The 24,102-nt window shown below is 49.0% G+C and overlaps 1 protein-coding gene across 4 annotated transcripts in view; it reads left to right on the top strand.

Annotated features, from left to right (window-relative positions):
* Positions 1-2,260: 2,260 nt before the first annotated feature.
* CD151 (CD151 molecule (Raph blood group)) overlaps positions 2,261-24,102 on the top strand; it is a 39,726-nt gene continuing 17,884 nt past the window's right edge. Inside the window, exons 1-2 of one of the 4 annotated variants that reach the window (XM_030039152.2) lie at positions 2,261-2,434; positions 20,206-20,326. The gene's annotated coding sequence lies outside the window, so the exon portion shown is untranslated. Of the gene's footprint in view, positions 2,435-11,432; positions 11,557-12,324; positions 12,451-20,205; positions 20,327-23,378; positions 23,492-24,102 lie in introns of those variants that run through there. The other 3 variants (XM_030039153.2, XM_030039155.2, XM_030039156.2) reach the window with 3 other exon arrangements.

The raw sequence follows: 24,102 nt of genomic DNA on the forward strand, positions 1-24,102 counted from the left end.
GCCCAGGGAGCAGCCACCCTCTGCAAGTGACTGCTGGAAATTGCAGCATAAATAAAAAGCAAATAATGGGAATATCCTGACGTGGCGTGAGACAAGGGAGGATGCAAAATAGACTCTGCCTGGGGGCTTGTTCCTGTGCTGTATTGACTGCAATCTTTTAGTGGACAGGTGACTTTTTGCATATCATCTGTAAGGCATTTTGGAATCGTATCACAAGAAAGTACTCTTCTTATAGCCTGGGAAGCCTTACCCTGGCACGTGCAACAGTGCAGCTATATATACAGTCGGATCTAGGGGCAAAGGCAAAAACCCCAGCTGCTCTGATAAGCAACCATGGTCCCACAAAGCTCTGCACACAGGCAAAGTGACCCCACTCTGCCTTGGTTTCCCGTGTCTCTTTCATGTTAATATCCTAAGGATAAGCATAACAGGATTAGCCTGACAGCATCTCTTTGAAAGCCAAAACAGGGCTGAAGAGAGAGCATTAAGCCACAGTGCTAAGTTTAAAGCTTTCCCACAGGACAAATGCAAGAATTGCAAAGGTTTGGGATGTTGTTTTCTTCTACCTTCTTTATTCCAGCAGCCTGAACTCCAAGGGACAGTTTCCATTGACACACATTTAATGATTTCCTGCCGTGGGGATCATGCAGTGCGTCACACATTATTTTCTGTCCTGTCACCTTCTTCGGTTTGTGTCTTTTCATGCTCTTTTTACTTAATTGGTTAGTCCCTATATAAACTGACCAAGTACTTAGGCTCCAAGTATAAACATATCTCATAGCTCGTGCTATACACCTTTAAATGCTCTATTTGGAAATCTGCTCAGTGCCGATAGATCCACAGTCCTGCAGTTCAGAGCTTCATTAGCTCTTTGAGCCACTGTCAGTCTGCTTGTTACTTATCTGGCTGTTTATGAGTCATAAGAAATTTCAGTTGGCACAGCTACAATAATCCAGCTCCAGACCCTTCAGGCCTGCAAGGCATGCTTTATGTCCATATCAAGCCATGTGGTTTAATAAGGCCCCGATCCTGGAAACACAAGTGTAGCTGTGTGCTGCTTCTGAAACGACTAGTCCACAGGAGATCTGACCAGGTAAAATCAGTTTTTTGAAGGTAAACATGTATCTCCAGTAAATATATATTAATAAGCTGAGGACTGGGAGGTGGGGGGGTGTCCTGTAGTATAGCCCACCTTTACCTACAGGCTTTCCCAAGCACATTAGTTGTGCCTAATCATGCCCATTTGCTGACCCAAATCTGCCAAGGCGGGAGGTTACGTTCGTTCCTATTTGTACATGAGATCTCTGGACACGGCAAGAAGGCAGCGGCCTGGTGCGGCTGGCTGCCCAGGGCTCTGCCAAGGAGGGCTGGGGCCGGGGGTAGGGGCCGGCATCTCTTGTTGCCTCCTGGCTCTGCCACACACTCCCTGCAAGAAACCTCTGGATGTGCAAGGGTGAGCCGGTCCCCTAAGGCTCTGTTGAATCACTCGGCTCTCCAGGGGCTCTAAGTAAAGTGTAGGTAGGGTCCCCACGGGCTGAGGAGAGATGAGTTGGTTTACTCATTGGGAAGGACGACGTGGTTTTTGAGTCGGGCACATGGGCAGGAGAGGTTAAGTAAGTGCAGTCGAGGCCAACACCCAGGAGGTCCTAAACCCTCCCTCCCTGCGCAGACCTCCTCTCTTCCCACCCGCACCTGAAAAACCGTGCAAGGCCGCTCAGCTGCCGAGGGGAGCGGGTGAGGGTCTTTCTTCTGTGGCCAGCCTCTGTGCGGGGCTGTTGCTTAGCGCAGAGGTATTTGGGCTGAAGCTGAAATGAGGTAATGGAAGGCTGAGGCAGTGTGCCAGTCAGGGCTTGATCTTGATTTACAGGACGTTTCATGGAAAACTCCTTAACCAGCAGGTCTGACGCCTAAAAAATAAAAAAAGAGAAAGAAGCTCCAGCTCGAGTTTGCTGTAACGTGTTGCCTGCGGCAATGGAAACGCCAGCCTGAGGCCCAGGTGGCGAGAGCCAGGGGCCACTGCTACCACAGGCACGGTTTGGCGGGCTTGCTCCGCGCCCCCCCCGCAGGCGCCGCCGAGCCCGCACACCTCGCGCACCGCCGGGTTTCGGGGCACTTTGTTCGGCAGGAAGCGAGCCGAAGCAGAAGGCGAGGGGGCGGGAGGAGGCCAGGCCACGCCGCCGCCGGGCCGGGCCGGGCCGGGCGGGAGGGCGCGGCTGGCGGCGGGAGGCGCCCCCCGAGGAGGCGCCGCCCCGCGGGGCCGGGCGGTGGCCCCGGCTGGGCGTCCCGGGCCGGGCTGGCCGCACCGCCCCCCCCCCGCCCTTCCTCCCTCCCTCCCTCCCTCCCTCGCTCGGTACCTTCCCTCCCTCACAGCGTGGCAGGTCGGGGCGTGCGGCGGCGCGGAGCGCTGCGGTCCGGCGCGGCTCCCTGCGGAGGGGTGAGGTGGGGCGCCCCCGAAATGGCGGCCGCCTGGGGAGGGTGGGTGCGGGAGGGTCCCTCCGCGGCCGTGGGGAAGCGGGGTGGGGAGGCCGGGACGGCGGCGGGTGCCGCAAGCAGCAGCCCCCGACAGCCCGGCCTGGGAGCGGGGAGGCAAAGCGCTGCCCGTGGGCCCCGTGTGTCGCAGCCGGGGTCTGGCGCTCTGCTCGCCCGCGGCGCGCCGGGCCGTGAGGCGACCGCCTGTACCTGGCCGCGGTCTGTACCGAAGGCCAGCTCCGTTGCGGCGCTGCTTTGCTTCAACATCAGCGCCCGCTGGCATTGTGCACCTTCACAGGGGCTTGGCTTTTGCTTTTTTTGTTTGTTTGTTTTTTAAAGTGTTTTAACCTGTTGCGGCGGGGTGGGGTGGGGGAGGTGACAGAAGGTTTGCGCAGTCCGTGCATTAGGAAGAGTGTTATGAATGTTGCTATAAGCTTGCAAAACGACATTTATCTCCCTCTGCCCTGCGTTCTGTTAAGTCTCCCTGTTGAACAAGTAAGCCTTGGCCTTTACGTTGGTCTCGTAGGAGGACCCTTGGAGGTGGAGGAGGGGGAGAGCGAGCCCTTGTTTACCACAAAATCTAGGCGATGTTCCTTTTCTTTCATTTTCTGGAAGCTGAATCAGATGGGAAGCTGATGGCGATGGGTTATTGTTGCACTACGGTGTTGCTTGCTGTGAGGAATCCTTCCCAGTTGCCTTTGCTTCGTGTCTCATGAAGAATGTAAACTGCTGTAAATTTACAAAAATCCTGACTCTTCCTGAGGGCTTTTGTAGTCAACCTGCTGCAGTATCCTATTGAATTTTAGCAAAGACATATCTTTATTTCAGGCTGCTCTATAGCATCCCTTAAATTACGCTGCTTCACTTCCTTTGTCCACCTACAGCACTTCCTGGCTTGCTCTGAGAGTTCATGTGGTGTCTGCTGGAACAAGGGTTAATTAAAATGGCATCACCCATCAGAGGTAATGCCCAGTGGTGGTCATTTTGTTGAAACAGTTTTGAAACAGGTCCCTTTTGCCAAAATGGGTTTCCTTTGCTATCTGTGAGGCATTGCCTAGGTTCTTAAGGAAGTTTTTGGTGTGATAGGATATCTACCGCCAGGTGTTGTTGAGGCTGAAGTGTCTCTTGGCATGTCATCAGTCAGACAAAGGTCCATCCCAGTCCTCCTGTACAACTCTCACTGCTACTAAAGATGACTACCTGTGGTGGAGAGAGCAGAGCATCTGTGTCTTCTGAGCTGTTGCTGAGCTCAACAGAAACTAGAAAAGTCAATGCAAAAGTTTCAGTGTGTTTAGGTTCTCTGAAGGAGTTTGTGTGCCTAGGACAGGCAGTTTCCGATCTGCAAATTGTTGGAAGCTGGGCAATGTTTGGGGCAGCATCACTTATGCTTTACCTGAGGCATCTGGTGACAAGTCTCTGTCAAAGGCATTATGCTGGGTTGCATAGGTGGATCTGGGCTCTGGTTTCCTACAACTGCTCTTAGGTGCCAGTACTTTGAGTCAGATGTCCTTGCTGAAAGCTTGGGTTGCAAGTCAGAGGAGTTGGCAGCTTTTGAGCTCCTCCAGATAACTATCCTGAGATCACATCCTTGCTCTGTAGCGTCCTTATGATGTCTTTGAGTTCCTGACCTGGATGTCTTTCTGTCCATATGCTGTATTTCTGCAGAAAGCATGTTTTATTCCAAACTGTCGCATATATTGATTGGCCTATGGCTTTTTTGAAATAATGGCTTACCTTCTTGGTGGAGTCCTTCAGCAATGGAGGAGAATTACTCCCCCAGTTGCCTGGTAAAAGTCCTGGCAGTCCCTGCTGTGTGTTGACTCCAGTAAACCATAAGAACATGCCTTTTCTATGTGCTTGAGATAATGTCCCACATATCTCATTTTACTCTGGAGTCTGAGGTAGTTATTCCGTCCTGTGGTACATTTTGTGGGAGCTTAACAGTCAAGTTTTCTTGCTCCTGTCTCAAGGCAGGTGTGTTAAAGGAGGGTTTGTTCTTAGTGCAGACAGCAGAGCGCTGAGTAAGAGGAACTTCAACAGCCCAGTTGGGGCTGTGGCTTTCCTCTTGGATTTAATACAAAAGCCGTCATCTGAGTATGCAGGCAATACCAACCCAAGAAGATTTTTCTCCAGTGCTTTAGCTTCCCAGGCCCCCTTGTGCAGAAGGGAAGTCTTACGCTAGTTTGGAAGTGGGCAGGACTCTGAGGCTGCTCTCAAGTACAGTGAGGCACGCACAGCCAAAATCTTGGCTCTGCAAAGGGTATTTTCAGTGCAGCCTCCAAAAGTTTGGGTGTGAGAGATTCTTCAGCAAGGGGGTGGAAAAAAGCTGCTGGTATTCCCTTGTCAAGCAAAAATGCTAGGTGGGAGTGGCTGATGGAGTGCTATCTATCCCTGTTAGGAAGTTTCCAGCAGGCGTATTATATTATTCCCAGCTAATAAAGGTAGTAGCACAACTCTAGCTGTTCCCATTGCACATAAACAGAGCAGGCAACAACTCCCTTGCTGTTGAGACAGCCCTGAGGGGGTTGAGTGGAGAGCTGTGTCTCCTCTAGTTGGGTCATCCCGCAGGTAAATTCACTCATTGCTTTTACAAAGTTTGGCTTCTGCTCTAAGGAGTGTGTTGGGCTACTTGTTATGCATAGGAGGAAAATACATATTTACATGTATTCGTACATGTAACATCTCTGTCACCACGTATACCTGTACATGGCAAACAATCCTTTCTGGCATTTCCAGGTGATTTGGTCACTTATAAAGCAGTCATGCTGTCCCTCTGTTTTTCTTGTGCCTTTTGTTTAAGACAGAAGCTTAGGAAGATACAATGTGGATGGACTGACTCTGAAAACCAGAAATGGGAAGCTTTGCTTTTTCATGTCCCAGTCTACTAATACTATCCTCATAGACCTCATCAGTCTTGCTCTTGAAAGCTCCTGAGAAGATGCTCTCCTCCTCCCCACTTCTACTCTCTGCTCCTGGGCTCGACACTGGCTTATTTCCAGCTTTCCCTGAATGTGTGCACCGACAGTTGAGGTCATGGAAAGCCCGAGGGAGGGTGACTCCTGGAAATTACAGCTCATTTCAGCTTCCCTGGCTGTGAGGAACAGAAACCTTAGTCTCCCTGGTTGTTTAAAAACCTTCAAGATCCTGAAGGTAAAGACCAGGTCTCCTTCCGTCTCACTTGCTCATCCTGCCTTTCAGACCCTGAACATGATTTTCCTTTTGCCACAGCAAAGCCCAAATGAAATGAACGGTGTCACTGTTTGTAAATCGCCCCATTTTCCCATTCTTTTTTGCATGTGCACTTTGGCAGAGCTTTCCACCAGGATGGTGACCATCTTCCCAACCTGTGAGAAAAGTGCTTTTCTCTGCTGCCCCGTGCCTGAACCCAGGGTGTGGAGGGAGGAATGAGGAACGGCAGGGCTGCAGGGTGGAGATGAGGTGTTTTGTCAGTTCTGCGGAGAGCACCTCATACCATCCCTCCCCATGGCACAAAAACTGTTTGCTGCCAGGCCCTCTTGGCAAGGCTCAGCACTGTAATAGCAGCACTGCTGATGAGCATCTCCCTCGCCAGTGCTCTGCTCTGTCCCGCCTGCCAGACTCCTCTGCTTGTGATCTCAACAGCCTGGCATCCTGGGGAATGAATTCAGTCAGTCCTATTAGTCCTGCATCCTGGCTGCTGCACAGTAATAAAGCTCTTGGCAGAATGAGCAGGAGGTTAATTACTATTTTGCACTCCTGGCGCTGCATGGCAGAATAAGAGGTGTGTTTTGGGGTCTGGGCTGCATTTGGATATGACCAACTTGGTCCATGTTTCTAACCCAAGTTCCTCTTGCTGGTCAGATGGTTGTGGCTCTCCGGTCCGAGCTGGAAAAGTGCTGTACAGCTCAGTAGGTACATTTCAGGCAGTAGTACAATAAGCTCAACACAGGCCTAAAAGTGTAGCCAGCTCTTGAGAAGGATGCAAGCATGAGCAGCTGCCATGACATGCCAGCTGGGGTCTTCATGGAGTTATTGAGATAGATAGATAGATAGTGTGTGTGTGTATTTCATGAATAGTTTTGATGCCAGCAGTGCTGGACACTATTGGAGGCAGGATACTGGTTTACTGGGATAAGGAAGCACATCAGGAATTATGTTCTGTGGAGGTTAAGGGAGGGTCCTTGGCAGCTGTTTAAATTCATTTGGGTGTTGACCCACAGCCACTGTCAGCAGGGTACAGCCAACCAAATGCATTTTTAATTGTACAGTGAGTTGCACAGTGTGTATTGCCTGCATCCATGTAGGCTGCCGTGGAGTCGCTTTTTCTACCTGCTGAGCATGTACATAAGAGGTGAGTGCATCCGAGTGAAGAAGCATGGATGATGTGGGATATGGCACGGCCTCTTAAGAGAGGTGGAAATGAAAAGTGTGGGAGGTATGAGAGGGGATGTTGCTCAGACCCACCGGTTGTTCCTGGCAGTGGTAATGAGGCTTCTTCGTAAGGAAAAACTGAGCCAGAAGTAGGTGACGTAAAATGTTTAGCATTGACTGTTGTTTCTTATCTATGCTGGTACCAGATCCGAATGCAAAAGGAGCAAAGTTCACTTTTCCAACCCAGGTTCTATTTCCTTTTATAGGAAAGAAAACAGAGTGGCAGGCAGCTGGTTTTAAACAGAGCAGTGGGGAGCTGGGGCAGTGGAAAGAGTTACAAGGGTCCAAGTGCCTGTGCTTTGGTGGAGTTTGTCCCTGTAGCTGCAAAGTGAAAAGTGCACGCTCCTAAGAAGCTGTGGAGTTGGGCTGAAATCTGCAGCGTGTTTCCCAGATGTCTTTGCCACTGTAGGAGAGGGACAGGTTGAGAGGAACAAACCCCTGGAGAGACTGTGGGAGAGAGGTCTGGCTGTGCTGTACAAATGGGTAGGGTGAAAGCATGTCTGATACCTTGCCCTGGAATACTTCTGCCCCTATGGGGAAGAAGCAGATGGGAGAAAGACCAAGCAGATGGTTACTGTTTTGCACTCCTGATATTGCATGGCAGAATAAGGTGTGTTTTGGGGTCTGGGCCATGTTTGGGTATGACCAGCTTCGTCCGTGTTTCTAACCTAAGTTCCTCTTGCTGGTCGGGTGGTTGTGGCTCTGCGGTCCGAGCTGGAAAAGTGCTGTACAGCTCAGTATGTGCATTTCAGGCAGTAGTGCAATAAGCTCAACACAGGCCTGAAAGTGTAGCCAGTTCCACTATGGAAGGATGTAAGCGTAAGTAGCTGCTAGTGGGGGCAGGATACTGGTCTAGTGGGAGAAGGAGGGGCAGTCAGGAATTATGCTCTGTGGAGGTTAATGGAGCATCCTTGGCAGCTCTTTAAATACAAGTATATGACTTACCAGTGTAGCTGGAGTACTACCAACAGATTCTTTGGCTCATTCACTAATGAGATCCAGTTAAAACTGGGACCAACGGTGGTTTGAGGCAGGAATTCCTGGGGGAGAGGTTTCTGTTTTGTGTGAAGCGGATCATGTTTTGAGCCTCGCTGACCTGTTACCTGCCAGAGCAACAGCCGCGCTGCCTGCGTGGTTGTACAAGTTTTCAGGGAGTGCTCTGGCCCTCAGCGACCACCACACTGCAACAATACAGAAAGTGAAGAGGAAGGACATTTTTGGTCAAATTTTTATGCTAACAGAGCCAGCTGGCAGATGCCAGCCATGCTGGCGTTTCTGGCATGCTAGCCAGTGAGCGGGACTTCTGGAGTGCTGGACCAGGCAGGCATGAGTCATGGCTTGTGAATGTCAGTATTTCTTCCTAGCTTTGGTGGAATCCAGAAGGGAGGAATTCATATCCCATATCTCCCCCTCACATTGCCCTGGAAACAGAGGTCATTTGTTCTTTTTGTCCGTGGTCACTGTAAGCTGCACGCAGAGCTCCTGGGGAGGTGGTGGGGAGCTGTGTGTGCAGTCACAGCGGTGTACGGTGAGTGTAGAAGCCAGGCACACGGACACATGCCTGGCAAGCACTGCCTTGGAGCAGCCAGCTCTGGAGCAAGAAGGGGTTTCAGGTGTGTGCATGTCGAGTGCTGTGCTCAAGGAACGTGCATATGGGAAAGTGTTGGGCTTTGTGCTTGTGGGTTCGGCTGTTGTAGCATAGAAGGGATGAGTCCGGTCCTGTGTGGAAGGACAACTTGGTGAGGAGTTGAGCTGCCAGCGAGCTGGAAGCTGTGGTTAGTTGCAGGTCCCCTCTTGCTCTATGGAGTAGCCCTCTTCCGTCTTTGTTGGGAGACTTGACTTAGGTGAGAGGTCTGCCAGAGGTGAGATGAGGGGTTTGATGTGGTCTCCAATTTACCTTGCCCACTTGGAGGGTTTTTGGAGAGACAAATTTCCTGTTATCAGGAGGACCTCTTTCTGTATTTGGGGAGGAGGAACTGTCAGGCTGGTTTCTGCACCTTCGAGTCCCAGTTTGCTGTTTTTTTCCTCCTCCTGAGTAGGGAAAGAGTACAGGAAAGAGTGCAAGCATCCCGCTGAGCTCCGGTGCTGTATGTGGGGAATGAGGCTGCACTCAGCCTCAGGCATGGGCTCTGAAGAGCCTAACAAAGGCCTGTTCTATCCATTGTGTGTTCCCCAGCGCTTACCTCCAGCATGTGCAATGTGTCCCGACACAGGAGAAAGGGAATTTAAACCACTGTGCTGACATCAGAAGAAAATCCTAGTTGCTGACTTCTCTGGGCTGTTTGCCGTCAGAGTTGGTCAGGCACTGGTGGAGCATGGATCCTGACTCACAGGTGTGCTGCAAGAAGCCTGGAAGGAGGGAAAATCAGACACAGTTGCAGAGGAAAAACTCTGCTTTCACTGTGTCACGAGCTTTACTTTGGCTGCATCTGTCTCCATGTGGAAGAAGACCCCCTTTTAGGAAAAAGGAAAGCCAACTTAGATGAGAGCAGTGAGAGTATCCAAATTAAATTATTGTAGTTATATCAGCATAATTCTTATCAACAGTATATTTACAAGTGTGTAAGTGGGAAGCAGATTTCCCTGTGTATGAAGGGCATAACTGCTGCAGATCAGCAGTATCCTCCCAATTTTTGACATGGATAACTATGTCTGGCCAGCCCAAGTCCCCTCTCCCTGTATCACCCTGACCACATAGTCTTTTTTGTTTTCCTGTGTCTGTGCACACGGTAGTGGTTACCAAGTCAGATGCTGCTACCACTGCAGTGAGGAGTTTTCTGAGTGGCAGGAAGGTGGCCCTGACACCAGAGCAGTCAGTGCTGAACCACCCTTTCATCTGAGGTCAGTCATAGGAGGATTATTTTCTGTGCCAGAATTGCCCTGGTTACTTCCAGCATGAATTTTAGAGTTTTATCTAATTTCTTCAAAAGCAAGAAGTGACTTTTGTTTTCGGGGTTCCTCATCCTTTGATATCTTAGAGGGACCTCATTTTCACAGTGGGCATTAGTACTGACCGAAACTCAGGTCAAAGTGAAGGTAGTTACTCAGTTTCTTCAGAAACTTTTGTCTGTGTTGTTTCTGGATTTTCTCTTGAGTATTTTTTGCTTTTAATGTTTAAGGACTTAGTGAGTGGCTTAACCTACAAATGAAACATGCTGTGGACTGCTTTCCCCCTCCTGCTCACTAATGGCATGGGGTGCGTTGAGAGATGGATAATGAGTCTGCCCCATGCCAGATGTTTGTCATGTTCCTGTCTCTTACACACAGAGGAAAATGCTCTGCTGCTTTCTGCTGAGCTCAAAGAAGTAGTCTGGATGCTGAGTATCTGCCAGTAACGTTTGGAGAGGCTCTCCGAGGGAACAAAGTATGTGGTTTCTCCCATCTCCTGAAGTCTTCTTGAGTCTTCCTGGTGTTTGAGGTTAATCCAGGGTGTCCGAGAGTTGTAGAATGGACTACTTTTAGCCTTTAAAATTTTAACCTTTAAAATGACAGGAGATCAGAGGAGATGATATGGTCCCTCTTGACTTGAAAATTGACCTCCACGGTGGGGGGGGTGGGGAGGATTAAGTTTCAAACTCCTTTTAGGCTTTCCTTTAATGAAGCTTGTTCATATAGTGCTAGGGTAACCTGAGGGTGGGTTGGTGGAGAAATCCTCTGCAGGATTTCCCAGCTTTGGTTGAAGTCTAGCTAGTTTATGCTGGCCTCTGTTAGAGGAACCCTTTCCCAGTTACTTATTCCTGCCAGCTCTAAATGAAGTGGATGATACGCTGAGGCAGACTTGCCAAAGTTTCTGTACTGTTTATAGCTCTGTACCCTTCATGGAGGCCTGCCCTTTGCCTGTGTGTTTATTTGAAGCAGTGGAGAGGACCTGAGCAAGCCCAGCTCCCTGTTCCTCTGCGTGCAGGTCTGTATACAGACTGGTGGAGTGAGGTGTTTCAGGGAAGTGGTTGATGGCTTGGGGCTGGGGGATTTCTTTAAAGCTTGTTAGCATGTGCTCTGGAGTCAGGGACTTTTTTATCTTTTTCCCTTGCCCCCAGCCTTAGCAAAGGGCCAGCAGGTAATTGCCTTGAGGACAGCCCTTGCCTCCCAGTTATTTATTCACATGCTGGTGCCTCCCTGTCAAGTTTGCAGGCTGGTCTAAAAACAGCTGCGTAAATGGTGGAGTCATTAAAACCTGCTACACAAGAGCGAGGCGGAAGGGGGAGGAATGTTTTATTTTGGGCTGGAGGTTGTTTAATTTTTACTGGAAGAATGGTCCTTTTCACGGCAGCCTTAAGCAGCTTGGATTGAGCATTGTTTCCAGCATTGCTCCTATAGCAAGAGGAGACAGCTAGTTCCTGTGGCTTGGACTTTCAGCTCTGGGAAATGAAATGTCACTTAATTTGCCCTTGACTGTGCTTGATATTTGATCTGACTCTAGTAAAGTGTTTTTAGCTCTGGCGAGGAATATAACTCCTCAGAGCATTCAATGATCACTCCAAAACACCCTCAGAGACACAGACATCAGGGATATATAAGGACTGATGGTCAGAAGAGACTTCTTGGCCATTCCTGGCACTGCTGTTACCCAAGTGGGTAATTCCAGGCACGAGAGTGTTCCCACATGAGGTGGCTGTCCTGCGTAGGAAGGGAGGCTTCTGAAGATGGCACCGATATCTCTCTAGCTGCCATGCTGAGGTGAGAGCTGCTGTCGCCCCGTTCTGTGGCTGCATGATGTTCCCTTTTGTCGGTACACTGGAGTGCTGCAGGGTGCATTGCCCATTCCTAGAACCGGAGGTACCAGCACTATCGCTGATACGCTGAGAGGTTTCCTCTGGCATGGGTGGCACCAGTCCTGAGCTAATCAGCAACACGGCTGAAGCGATAAGACCGACCGCTAACCTTAGTTTCCACTGTCAAATCCCTTCTCGGCTGCTTTTAAAATGTGATTTTTGTGCAGTTGAAACTGAGGCAGGCAGCCTGGGAGAGACCTGTGGGCTGACTCCACAGACTTTTGCTTGGCTTGTTTACACTGCAGAAAGCACAAACAGGAACAGACTACTCAAAGCAAAACAAGTTTTGTACAAAAGCTAAAGCTGGTGCCAGCTTTTTGTGCACTTCTTGCTTTGCACTGTCTGCAGTCAGGTGTGTCAGGCACAGGCAGGGCAGTGCTAACAAGTAGCTTGAAAACTTTGCGTTTTACAGCTTTGCGTTCTGCAATGTTCTTCCAGAGGACAGAACAGCTCAGTGGGTGGAGGATGGGTGTTGAGATGTGAGGAGAGCAAATCCACCTGTTCTCTCTGCTGGGGGAGTCACTTGATCTCTCTGTGCTCCTATTATATCATGCTACCTTTTTTTTCTTTGTTGGGATGCTTTAAGGAGGCAAAGGGTCTTTCAGGCAGTGAGATTATAGAACGCTGTGTCACAGAGAGGCTAGAAATGTACCCTGTGGTGACACACCAGCTGCTTGCCCTCTCTTCCAAAAACTGCTGCACGTATTTTAGACGGTGGGATTAAAGTCCCACGATTCATTCATGAGCCCGGTGAGATGAAGATGATGGCCTGCCATGGGATATGCACCTGATACTGTGGGTAGGTAGAAAATCTACTGGCTTTTAGCTAGTCACTTTTTCACTGCACTGATTTGTAGGGAATGAAACAGAAAGTACCTCTGCAATGAGACTGCAAACAAATTTTGAGTGACTGTGCACTGGCTACAACACAGCATGTGTTCTTAGGTTAGTATTTGCCCTGAGCTCAAACCACAGTGTAAAAACCCAGCTATTTGTAGAGAGTGAACAAATGGTTATCATCGCTGCATTATTTGGAGAGTGCTTTTGTCGTGGTTTAACCCCAGCTGGCAACTAAGCACTACGCAGCCACTCGCTCACTTCACCCCCCCCCCCCTTCCCCCCAGTGGGATGGGGGAGAGAATTGAGGGGGGGTAAAAAAGTAAAACTCGTGGGTTGAGATAAAGACAGTTTAGTAGGACAGAAAAGGAAGGGGAAATACTACTACTAATAATAATAAGAGAATATACAAAACAAGTGATGCACAATACAGTTGCTCGCCACCTGTCGACTGATGCCCAGCCAATCCCCGAGCCACCGTGCCCGCCCCAGCCAACTCCCCCCAGTTTATATACTGGGCTTGATGTCACATGGTATGGAATACCCCTTTGGCCAGTTTGGGTCAGGTGCCCTGGCTGTGTCCCCTCCCAACTTCTTGTGCGCCTCCAGCCTTCTTGCTGGCTGGGCATGAGAAGCTGAAAAATCCTTGACTTTAGACTAAACATTACCTGGCAACAACTGAAAACACCAGTGTGTTACCAACATTCTTCTCATCCTAAATCCAAAACACAGCACTATACCAGCTACTAAGAAGAAAATTAACTTTATTCCAGCTGAAACCAGGACAGATTTGAACTGATGTACAGAATTGCCTGAGTAGGCTTTGTGGGAGCTGGGAGGATTTTTAGTGCTTGTTGGCTTGGCCCTAGTACTGGCATGGCTACAGGGCAGGGAGGTTTTGTGAGCACTCCCTAAAAACACTGAGGACCCAGTGCCTTTGCTTCTCAGAACTGAGCTGAAAATGAATGTAATGAATAGGAAGGGATCAGGCGGAAAGCTGATTCTGCACAAACTGTTTTGTTTAGAAATGCAGTATAATGCTACTGGTAAGTTCTCCAGTGTGGACAAAGCCCTGCTTTAAAAAAAAAAACCACACGCAAAAAAACCCCACAAACCCCACAATGCCCATGAACAGAGTTGGGAAAATAGAATTTAAAATGCCAATAGCAGGCTGCAGTGAAGAGTTTGTCTTGTCTGTTGGGTAACCCTGACCTATCTGAACTATTGTTCCTTGTCATGGCAAACCCTCATTGCTATGAGCTGTCTGCAGACACACGCCACGCACTGATTTCTGGCGCTTCAAGAGAGCGAAAAGAGACGGTTATTGTTCCTCTCCTCAGTTCAATGACTAGTGAAGTGGTTCCTGTGTATAAATAGCGTAAAGTGCTTCGGGATCCTTCAGGATAAAGGAGGCCTTATGAGATACAAGAGGATGTTGTTTGATGCAAGAAGGAGTTCCCGTTGGTCGTGCAGTGCATGCTGGTCTCTGGCCTGCCTTCCAGCTCCTGATGGGGACTGGGTGCTTTGAGGGGCCATTTGCTTCCCTGGTCATCCACTTCTGGAAGCAGCAGATGGGGGCTTTCTGCTCTCAGGATGTGGCTGGCTGCATATGTTTTGTTAGGACCCGAAAGCCCTGTGAAGGGTTTTCTGTTTGCTTTGTAGTGGAACAGTGCTAGAGCACAAACACATGCAGTCCTGGGCATGCTCTATCGCTCTTTCTTTCTCTCTCATGCTTTCTTTTTCTTAATGGTTGTGAAATTGGTTTTATGCTAAGGTCCCTTTTATACTCAAGGATCCCGAAGTCAGCCACCACCTTGCCCAGGTTTGACTAACCCCCTCATAGAACACTTAATTCGCAGGTATGTGTGTGGTGCTGAACATGCAAACCCTTGCCGAGTCTGAAATGTATGCTCATTGTTACTTCAGTAAGTCCCTCCCCTGGGGAGTAAACAGTCTCGGAAAAATTAGCAGAAGGGCTAAGCGCTCTTCTGAGAGACAGCTCTTGTCTCAAAGAGCAGATGGCTCCTCAGGTGTATTAGGCACACAGTTCCTCGCTGGACACCTGACTCTCATCAAAACTAGCAGGAGTTAAGGGTCTACATCTCTCTTGAGGGGTCTATTCAAAATGCAGCAGCTCGAGCCAGGGTAGAAGAAAGGAGGGATTTGGCAAGCATCCCAAGGGGTGACAGCAGGACTGTGATGCGCCTGTGGAGATGATTCCTAGACCCAGAGGGTGTTGAGGTGAGATCCTCCCAAACTCCCAGGATGGAATCTTGCTTATCCTCTCTAAGTTCTTCAGAAAGGTGCTCTCCCCGTTGAGAGGTAGAGCCAGGCAGGGTCTGCCAAAGATGGCCAAGAGATCTTCCTTCTTGTTGAATGTAGGTGGCTTTCTAAGTTGTCTCCACTTCTCCCAGAACCACTGTGCACCTTCCTGGTAGGAGCAGGTGATATGGCTGGAAAACATTGCTTTGTATTCCTCACTTCTCAGCAGCCCCTAAAAGGCTTGGGGCGAGATCCTTTTGTGCTAGGTACTGTACAGTCAATACTTCATGCCCTCAGCAGCACATCATCAGTTAGGACAACAGGCAGAAGGAGATAAAGGCAGTTTCCAAGCTGTGGTCTGGGGAATCTCATTCAGCAGTGCCAAATGAGTTGAGCTTCCATGTGAAGGGTCAGGGAGGAGTGTTTTGGACCAAAAACTATTCTGTGTGCCTGCCCCACACACAAGTATAAATGACAGTTCCTGAGAAGGAGCTTTTTTGCCTCACTGGATGTCTGGCTCATGTTTTGCCTTCTCCCCAGCCCTAGAGGCATGAGTACTTTGACTTTCCAGCATGTTCCAACATGCTGAGCTGGAAAGCAAAACATTCAGCTTTGCATCCTGGGTCGGCTTTCTCTTCTGAAAGGGCAGGAGTGGGGGAGCAGCATGAAGCAGATGGATAAATGGTAGGGCGCAAGGGCTGCTTAAGGAGAGTTTGGGCCCAGCCTTGGGACTGAGGATGCTTCAGAGCTATTGCTTGCTTTGCAGGTGATTGTGCTTCCTGTGTCTTCCCTCCACTCCCCAGTTCCTCAGAAAGCTCCCTTGTCTGATCTTTAATTAATGATTCCAGGGCTTTGTTTGGCCTGTTTCTCAATGGCTCAAGTGCTGGGATTTCCACTGTTTCTCTCGAGATGTTTTTGTAGTCTAGAGGCTACACAGTAATGTGAATCAACAAGTTTCTAGCTCTTACCAGAGCATTCCTTTTCATAGGGAATGGAAGCAGGGGTAATCCAAGCTGATAATAAATGAAGGTGTGTTGCCCATACTATGCTAGGTAAAGGCCTGCAGGAACCTCCCCTTGAAGATAATAGGAAGTTAAAATGGTTATGAATTGTGTTAAATTTGATCTGCTAATAAAAAGTAACTTTTTTCTCTTCCCAGGTGGTTTGCAAACATCCCATTATCCCACCCAGGCAAGTCAGGAAGTATTACTGTTTCCATATCCCACTACCAGCAATAGATAAGAGTTTAAGCCTTAGGCTGTGAAGTAGGTTAGTGTCAGGGTGTAGATCAAAGGATCATTAATTCAGTGTCCAAACTGGTTAGGGAGGAAGAATTGCTGTTCTCCTCTCCATCCTGTTGCCTGCAATGCCAATGGAAACGGATTGCAGGGAGAATTGAACCTGCCTGCTGTGGGATGAGGGTGAGATGGCTGAGGATGTGGCAGCACAAACGACTGCAAAAAGTTTGGGACCCTCTATCTTAGAAAAGCAGGGGACAGAGGGGATGCTAGAGGCCATTTTCCAGTACAGCTGCCTTATGCAGCCTAGCTGCCTCCACAGAAATGACAAACCATAGGATGACACACCAAGGTTAGAGGGATGGGTTGCTAGCAAGGGCCCTCAGCCTGTTGCTCTGCAACGTGCTGGGTACACTGGAGCACACTTGAAGTCTTACAAAGAGGAGCCAGGGGCTCCTGAGGTAATAGGAGCCAACAGAGAAACACTGGTGAAACATGTCAAAGGAATTAGGGTGTGTTCCTCTAAAAAGATGACATGGCCAACAGCCCAGCTGAAGTGCCTCTGCACCAATGTATGCAGCATGGGCAACAAACAGGATGAGTTGGAAGCCATGGTGCTGCTAGAAAGCTACGACCTACTTGCCATTACTGAAACTTGGTGGGACAAATGACTGGAGTGCTGCTGTCAATGACTACAAGCTGTTCAGAAGGGATGGGTGAGGAAGGAGGGACAGAGGGGTTGCCCTCTATGTCAAGAAATGGATAGATTGTGAAGAGCTGTCTCTGAAGAATAGCCACAAGCAGGTTGAAAGCTTATGGGTAAGAATTAGAGATCGAGCCAACAAAGGGAACCTTGTGGTTGGTGTTCACTACAGGCTGCCTGATAAGGGAGAGCCTACTGATGAAGTCTTCTTACTCCAGCTACAGGAGGCTTGCAGGCTCTCATCCTGCTAGGAGGCTTCAACCACCCCAACATCTGCTGGAAGAGTAGCATGGCAAGCTGTAGACAGACAATCTGGGAGACTCCTGGAGTGTATTGAGGATAACTTCTTAAGCCAGGTAGTAGACAGCCCTACCAGAGGGGATGCGTTACTGGACCTGTTGGTGACCAACACAAGTGAGCTCATTGGTGACATCAGGATTGGAGGAAGCCTGGCCTGCAGCGATCACGTACTGGTGGAGTTCGCAGTCCTGAGGGATATGGGTCATGCAAAGACTGAAGTTGGGACCCGGAATTTTAGGAAAGCAAAATTCCAGCTGTTCAAGGAGTTAGTCAGTAGGACCCCCTGGGAAGCTGCTCTCAGTGCCAAGGGAGCAGAACAGAGCTGGCAGATCTTTAAGGACGCTTTGCATAAAGCACAAGAGCTCTCGATTCCCAGGTGTAAGAAGTCAAGGACGCCAAGAGACCGGCATGGATGAGTCGAGACCTGCTGGTCTAACTAAAGGGCAAGAAGGAAATGCACAGACAGTGGAAGCAGTGACAGGTGTCCTGGGAAGAGTATAGGGACATTGCCCAGTTGTGTAGGGATGGGATCAGGAAGGCCAAGGCGTGACTGGAGCTGAACTTGACAAGGGATGCAAAGAATAATAAGAAGGGATTCTATAGGTATGTCAGCCTGAAAAGGAAGGTCAAAGAAAGTGTATCCCCCCAACGAACATGACTGGCAAACTGGTAACAATGGACGAGGAGAAGGCTGAGGTACTCAACAACTTTTTTGCCTCGGTCTTCACTGGCAACCTCTTTTCCCCCACTTCTTGAGTGGATGGACCTCGAGGCAGGGACTGGGGGAGCAAAGTCCCTCCCACTGTAAGAGAAGATCAGGTTTGAGACCACCTGAGGAACCTGAACATACATAAGTCTATGGGACCTGACAAGATGCATCCCAGAGTCCTGAGGGATGTAGTTGCCAAGCCACTCTCCATGATATTTGAAAAGTCATGGCAGTCAGGTGAAGTCCTTGAAGACTGCGAAAAGGGAAACATTGCACCCATTTTTAAAAAGGGTGGAAAGGAGGACCCTGGGAACTACTGACCTGGCAGCCTCACCTCTGTGCCTGGGAAGATCATGGAACACATCCTCCTAGAAGCTGTATTAAGGCACATGGAGGACAGGGAGGTGATTCAAGACAGCCAGCATGGCTTCACCAAGGGCAAGTCTTGCCTGACCAGCCTAGTTGCCTTCTATGATGGAGTGACTACACCAGTGGTCAAGGGAAAAGCTATGGGTGTCATCTGTCTGGACTTCTGTAAGGCCTTTGACACGGTCCCCCACAACATCCTTCTCTCTAAACTGGAGAGATATGGATTTGATGGATGGACTGTTCACTGGATGAGGAATTGCCTGGACGGTCGCATCCAGAGCATAGTGGTCAATGGCTCAAAGTCCAGATGGAGATCAGTGATGAGTGGTGTCCCTCAGGGGTCCGTATTGGGACCAGTACTGTTTAATGTCTTCATCAATGACATGGACAGTGGGATTGAGTGCACCCTCGGCAAGTTTGCAGATGACACCAAGATGAGTGGTGCGGTTGACACACCTGAGGGATGGGATGCCATCCAGAGGGACCTGGACAAGCTCAAGAAGTGGGCCCATGTGAACCCCATGAGGTTCAACAAGGCCAAGTACAAGGTCCTGCACCTGGGTCAGAGCAACCTCTGGTATCAATACAGGCTGGGGGATGAGTGGATTGAGAGCAGCCCTGTTGAGAGGGACTTGGAGGTTCTGGTGAATGAAAAGCTGGACATGAGCTGGCAATGTGCGCTTGCATCCCAGAAAGCCAACCATACCATGGGCTGCATCAAAAGAACCGTGGGTCAGAGTGTTGAGGGAGGTGATTGTTCCCCTCTACTCTGCTCTGGTGAGACCCCACCTGCAGTACTGCGTCCAGCTCTGGAGTCCTCAGTACAGGAAAGCCATGGACCTGTTGGAGCAGGTCCAGAGGAGGCCCACAAACATGATCAGAGGGCCAGAACACTGTGAGGAAGGGCTGAAAGCTGGGGTTGTTTCAGCCTGGAGAAGAGAAGTCTCTGGGGATACCTTATTGCGGCCTTTCAATAGTTAAAGGGGGCTTATAAGAAAGATGGGGACAGAGTTTTTAGTAGGGCCTGTTGTGACAGGACAAGCGGTAATGATTTTAAACTAAAGGAGGGTGGATTCAATCTAGATGTAAGGAAGAAATTTTTTATGATGAGGGTGGTGAAACACTGGAAGAGGTTGCCGGGAGAGGTTGTAGAAGCCCCATCCCTGGAAGTGTTCAAGGTCAGGCTGGACGGGGCTCTGAGCAACCTGATCTAGTTGAAGATGTCCCTGCTCACTGCAGGGGGTGGGGGTTGGACTAGATGACGTTTAAAGGTCCCTTCCAACCCAAACCACTCTATGATTCTATGATAAATGTAGTAAGGTTGTAGAGAAATAACTCCTGTTAACTTTGAAGGCACCTTCCTGTGGCTTCTTGCTTATCTGAGGGAAGTACTGTGATTTACTGGGAGGTTGAAGCCTTGCTCTAGGAGGGCTGGCAGTGGCAGATGAATTCAGGGGAGCTGTTTTCCAGCAGAGCCTGCCATGGTGCTTAGGACCTGTGTCTTGATTATGCTTCAGCAGGGACAGAGGCTGAAGAAAATGGTGACTTCTAGCACACGTTTCTCTACAGGGGCCCTGCTCTGGTTCGCACTCTATATTCTGGGGCTCAAACGCCCTGGGAGCAGAGGATGGATGTACACAATGAGTTCTGGTACTGTCTGCCCACCTCTTTCCTCTTCCCGGGCAGTTCCCATGGGAGGGCTTGGAGCAATGATCACTTCAAGGCACTAACACCAGCTAGGGCTTCACACTGCACAGAAGGGTCTTCTTCCTGATCTTTCTCATGGAGTTACTTTCAGGCCTTTTGCACCAGAACGAGCTGCTGTTGTGGTGTGTACACAGCCATGACAGAAATGATAGTAGCATTTACAGGTTGCAGCAGTGAATATAAACCTGTTCTGACAGCTTCCTACCATCAGAAGGTCTTCACACCCTTCACTGCCGCAGTTTGGCTCTCCTCCATTGCCTAGTGCACACTTTGCAGTTTAATCAAATGCATTCATAAGGTGTATTCTGAAATCACATGCTCTCTATTAAAAGGAGGACTTGATGGCAAAGTATATTATCTAATATTGATTCCCAAAATAATCTTTGACATAGTTAATAATTCTCTGCACACTTTTCTTTTCTTTTTCAGCTTTCTGCTTTCCTGAATCCAGCAGAGGACCAAAACCAGCAAGAAGAGAGGGGGTGGAAGAAAGCACTTGAAGAGGACTGAACATTTGCACTGGTGTTGTGAGCTGCTTTGGTGCTGAAAGGTCAGTGTCAAAACTGTTGACCCACGTTGGCTATTCGTTTGGGGTGGATAATGGCACTCGGTAGTTTTGTAAATTGGAGCTCTTCACTTGCAAGCTTTAGAGTTCCTTTCTTGGGAAGGCTTTACTTAATGACTTCTGCCTGCTTTCTGGGCTGTGTGAGGCGTGCTGGCAAGTTGATAAGCAGCTGGAGACCTTTTCTGAGGATGTTCAGTGGGTAGGTAAAGAGGTGGTGGTAGTATTTTCATCTTACAGAGAGGGAACTTAGAGAGGTCATGCTTTCAAAGGCTGGAGTTTAGTCCTGCTGGAGAATGAGTTTGCTGAAGATAATGGGTTATTGGCCCACACCTCCATTGGACATACCAAGCGGAGGATGTCTGCTTTGTTTGCTAAGAGCTGCCTCAGGGCCAGCGTTATCTGGGCCAGCTCAGATAGACTCCAGCATAGCTGAACCTTGCACTCCAGGCCAGCAGCGTGCCCACTGGCTGCGTGAGGTAGCTGTATTGGCAGGAGGCTGATGACGTTGGACTTGCAGCCCTTTGGGAGCTGCACTTTCATAGCAGCATAGGTGTAGTGCGCTTTTCCTGCAGCAAGTCTTTCTTGTGTGTGTTGGCAAAGATGTTAGAACTTACGTAACTTCTGGCATACAAGTTATCTATGAAATAGACGTCACTGGTGTGTTGGATACCAATTTTCTTGCTATCATTTAAAAATCAATAGTTTAAAATGATGATGCTTTTAATGGCCTGGGAGCTATTTCATTTGCTTTGGCATTGTTTCTTCCCCATCCGTCAGATGCTGCTTTAGGGCAGGTTGTGCAGAAAAAGCCTGCAGGCCTGGCTTTCTTTGCTGTTTAAGTACTAATTAAGTACTGTTACTGTGCAAGTTGAGGCAAAGGTACCAAGCAACGTCTGTGATGACTAAATGAATGTCTAGCCAGCAGGAGTGTGTGTGTGTGTGTGTGTATGCCACATGCTTTCTGAGCTGGGATGTGGGTGCGTGCCTGCATGTGCCTTTGGGCCTGCAAATAAAAATACAGTGGTCTGATGTGGGATAACCAGAGCAAGTCCTGCCATTGAGATTTTAGGTGGCTCAGCACAACAAAACAGCTGTTTGTCCAGTGCTTGTGTTCCCAGGTGCTCAGCACCTGGAACTGGAATCAAACTGCTCAATTTCTGATGCTTTCCTATTGTCCAGTTTGTCCTAAGGGTTCAGTTTCAGTAGGATGAGAGCCCAAGAAAATCGGGCCATGGAATGGTTTCACTTTTGAAGTGACCTCTGCCTTGCCTGGCAGTTGTTCACTGTGTGTTCTTACCCAGCTGGGAGGTTGTGTCTTGCAGTCAGACAGGGCAGAATGAGCTCGCTCTTTTTCTTTTTTATTCTTTGGAGGTGTTTGAATAGGTGGGTCATCCTTTCCTTCTTGCTCTTCATGTAGGTGCTTCACTATTACTCCATTCTCTTGTACTTCATTACTATAATCTTGCAATCTTCGATGTATTTGAGCCAGCATGCCTCGTAAATGGTTGCCAAAATCACTTTACCAAGCAGTCTTCTCATTGTAAGTATGGATTTTACTAACTCCAAAGGAGGTTGTTCCAGTTCACTGGCCAGAGTAGCCTATACTGGCAAAAGTACTTTTGAGGCAGTGAAATTGTGTTGTTTTGAGGTTTTTGCCAATATACCAGTCACCTGGAGCCTGTCATGCCTTACAGCTGACATTTCTCTGTCAGCAGGGGTTCTTGGTGCAGATCCTTACAACATCACTGGGTTTAGAGAAAGGTGAGGGTCCTGCACTGGGGAGGAAGAGCAGAGGTAAGGGACAGACTAAAGGACTTGCCCAAGGCCACGCACAAAGTCTGTGTCAGAGCGGAGAATTGGATTCAAGCTGTTCAACTCCCTGTTTCTTGAATTAATCTTCAAACTGTTACCCCTCCCTTTCATGTGCAGGTTCTGTTGCACTAAGTTTGTCCATGTTTTTTCCTCCCATCTTTGTGCATTTTGTTTTAGTTAGAGCATTATTTCTCTTTGTCAGTTACATTGCAGTGTGTGTGGGCATAATAGGAACCTGTTGTTGATTTCTGGTGAATTACATAAAAATACCTCTTTTCATTGTATGACTAAATTTCACAGCCTGTATCCCATGATTGCTTGCTTAAATTTAAGTTGCTGATGAAGCTACTGTCTATTGGACTTGACCAAGTGAACTTCATTGTGGAAGTGCTTTTGGTCTTCTAACCATATTTTCAGTTAGCAAAGCGCTTCCCATTATGAAGCTCATGTCTAATTAGTATGTTTTTATGCATTTATAGGTACATCTCTGTGGCATAGCTCGCCATTTTCTGTCCACTGGAGAGCTCGTTCGTAATTGTTGATGTGATTCAGAATAGACCTTTGCCTCGGTGTTTTAAAATAGAATATAACCATGTGTGTTAATTAATGTTGCTGCTTCTTGTCTGGTTTCAAGGGTTATTTGTGTCACTTCTGAGGGTCTGTTATAAAGATGACTGAAGCCAAGAGACCCTGGTCACGTCAGTGAAGTCAGGATGAGGCCCTCCCTGTTCATCCTGGTGCTGTGGCACAGATCAACACCTCTGTGCTTTTTGGTACCACAAGACTCACAGCCCACAGTCACCCTTAGCCTGCAAGGCAGATTGTGGCTCCCCTCTCCACTGACTGGCCTCTTTGGGAGAGGCATTTCACTGGTGTCTCCTGCCCTCACTTGCTTTCCCTGAAGACCAGTGTAGCTCTCTAAAGCCTGAACCTGTTTTTGCAGGCGATGAGAGACAGCAGGCCACCCTGTGTGAAGCAAGGAGCACAAACACGACTTCCAAAAAGAGGATCTGGAGAGAGCTGCCTTTCCCTGAATAGCTCGCTGAGTGAGTCATTAAGCATGCAGAGGCAGCCAGTGCCATCAGCTCTGCTCCTGGCTAGGAAGGATAGATCAAACGGGACAGCCCTGATTGCTTTCTGATTCATGGCTTGCTGTCCCTGCGTGAATCACTGTGCTTTATAAACCTGCAGCTGTTCCCTCCCAGCTTTCTGGAAACAGACAGATCCTCTCCTCCCAGTGGTGAAGCCGAGCTGCCTGAAAGGCCTGTATGCAGCGCTCGGTGGAGCAGGACCTGCAGTCTTGAGGGCAATTTCAGACTGTCTGTCATCTGAGTGCAGGTATGATCTCAGCTGTGTGTCTGCCCAGTCCTCCCCCAGAACAAGATGCAGCTTGGTCTAGGATTTCTGAGCTCTCGGATCAGAAGGAGGGACAAGTTAGCATCCCTCACTAGGGCCCAGCACCTGCCGTATGGTGATATGTGGAAATACCTGTAGTGGCTTTTTTTTTGGTGGGGGACATACTTTGAGGGGGAGGAGGAAAGGTTCCTGAAATCCTCCGGAGCAAGAGGGGAACTGGGCCGATGAGCCAGCCCAAGGACAGTAAGCATTGGTACTGTCCCCTGGCTATCAGTGATATGAACTGGGGTCAGTCTCAGCAAACCTGTGGTGCATTTTCCTCTATGTACGGCCCTGATGTTAGAAGGGGTGGGCAAAAAGCCAAGTGCAGCCCTTAGAATCTGTTACTGGAGGGCATCTCATGGGTCTGAGCTAAAGTATCTGTTTAGGGCTGTGCAGGCGTGTGTGGCTGTGGGAGCCTGCCTCGCTGCTGCCATTCCTGTTCTGTGGCTAAATGAAGCCTCTGGGAGCTGTAAATCTGTCACCTTCCATGAACATTGCGTTCACAGGGCGTCTTCTCATTGAGAATTTACAAGTCTGTTCAGTGCATACGG

The sequence above is a fragment of the Aquila chrysaetos genome, chromosome 16, assembly GCF_900496995.4.
Source record: "Aquila chrysaetos chrysaetos chromosome 16, bAquChr1.4, whole genome shotgun sequence".
Lineage (NCBI taxonomy): Eukaryota > Metazoa > Chordata > Aves > Accipitriformes > Accipitridae > Aquila > Aquila chrysaetos.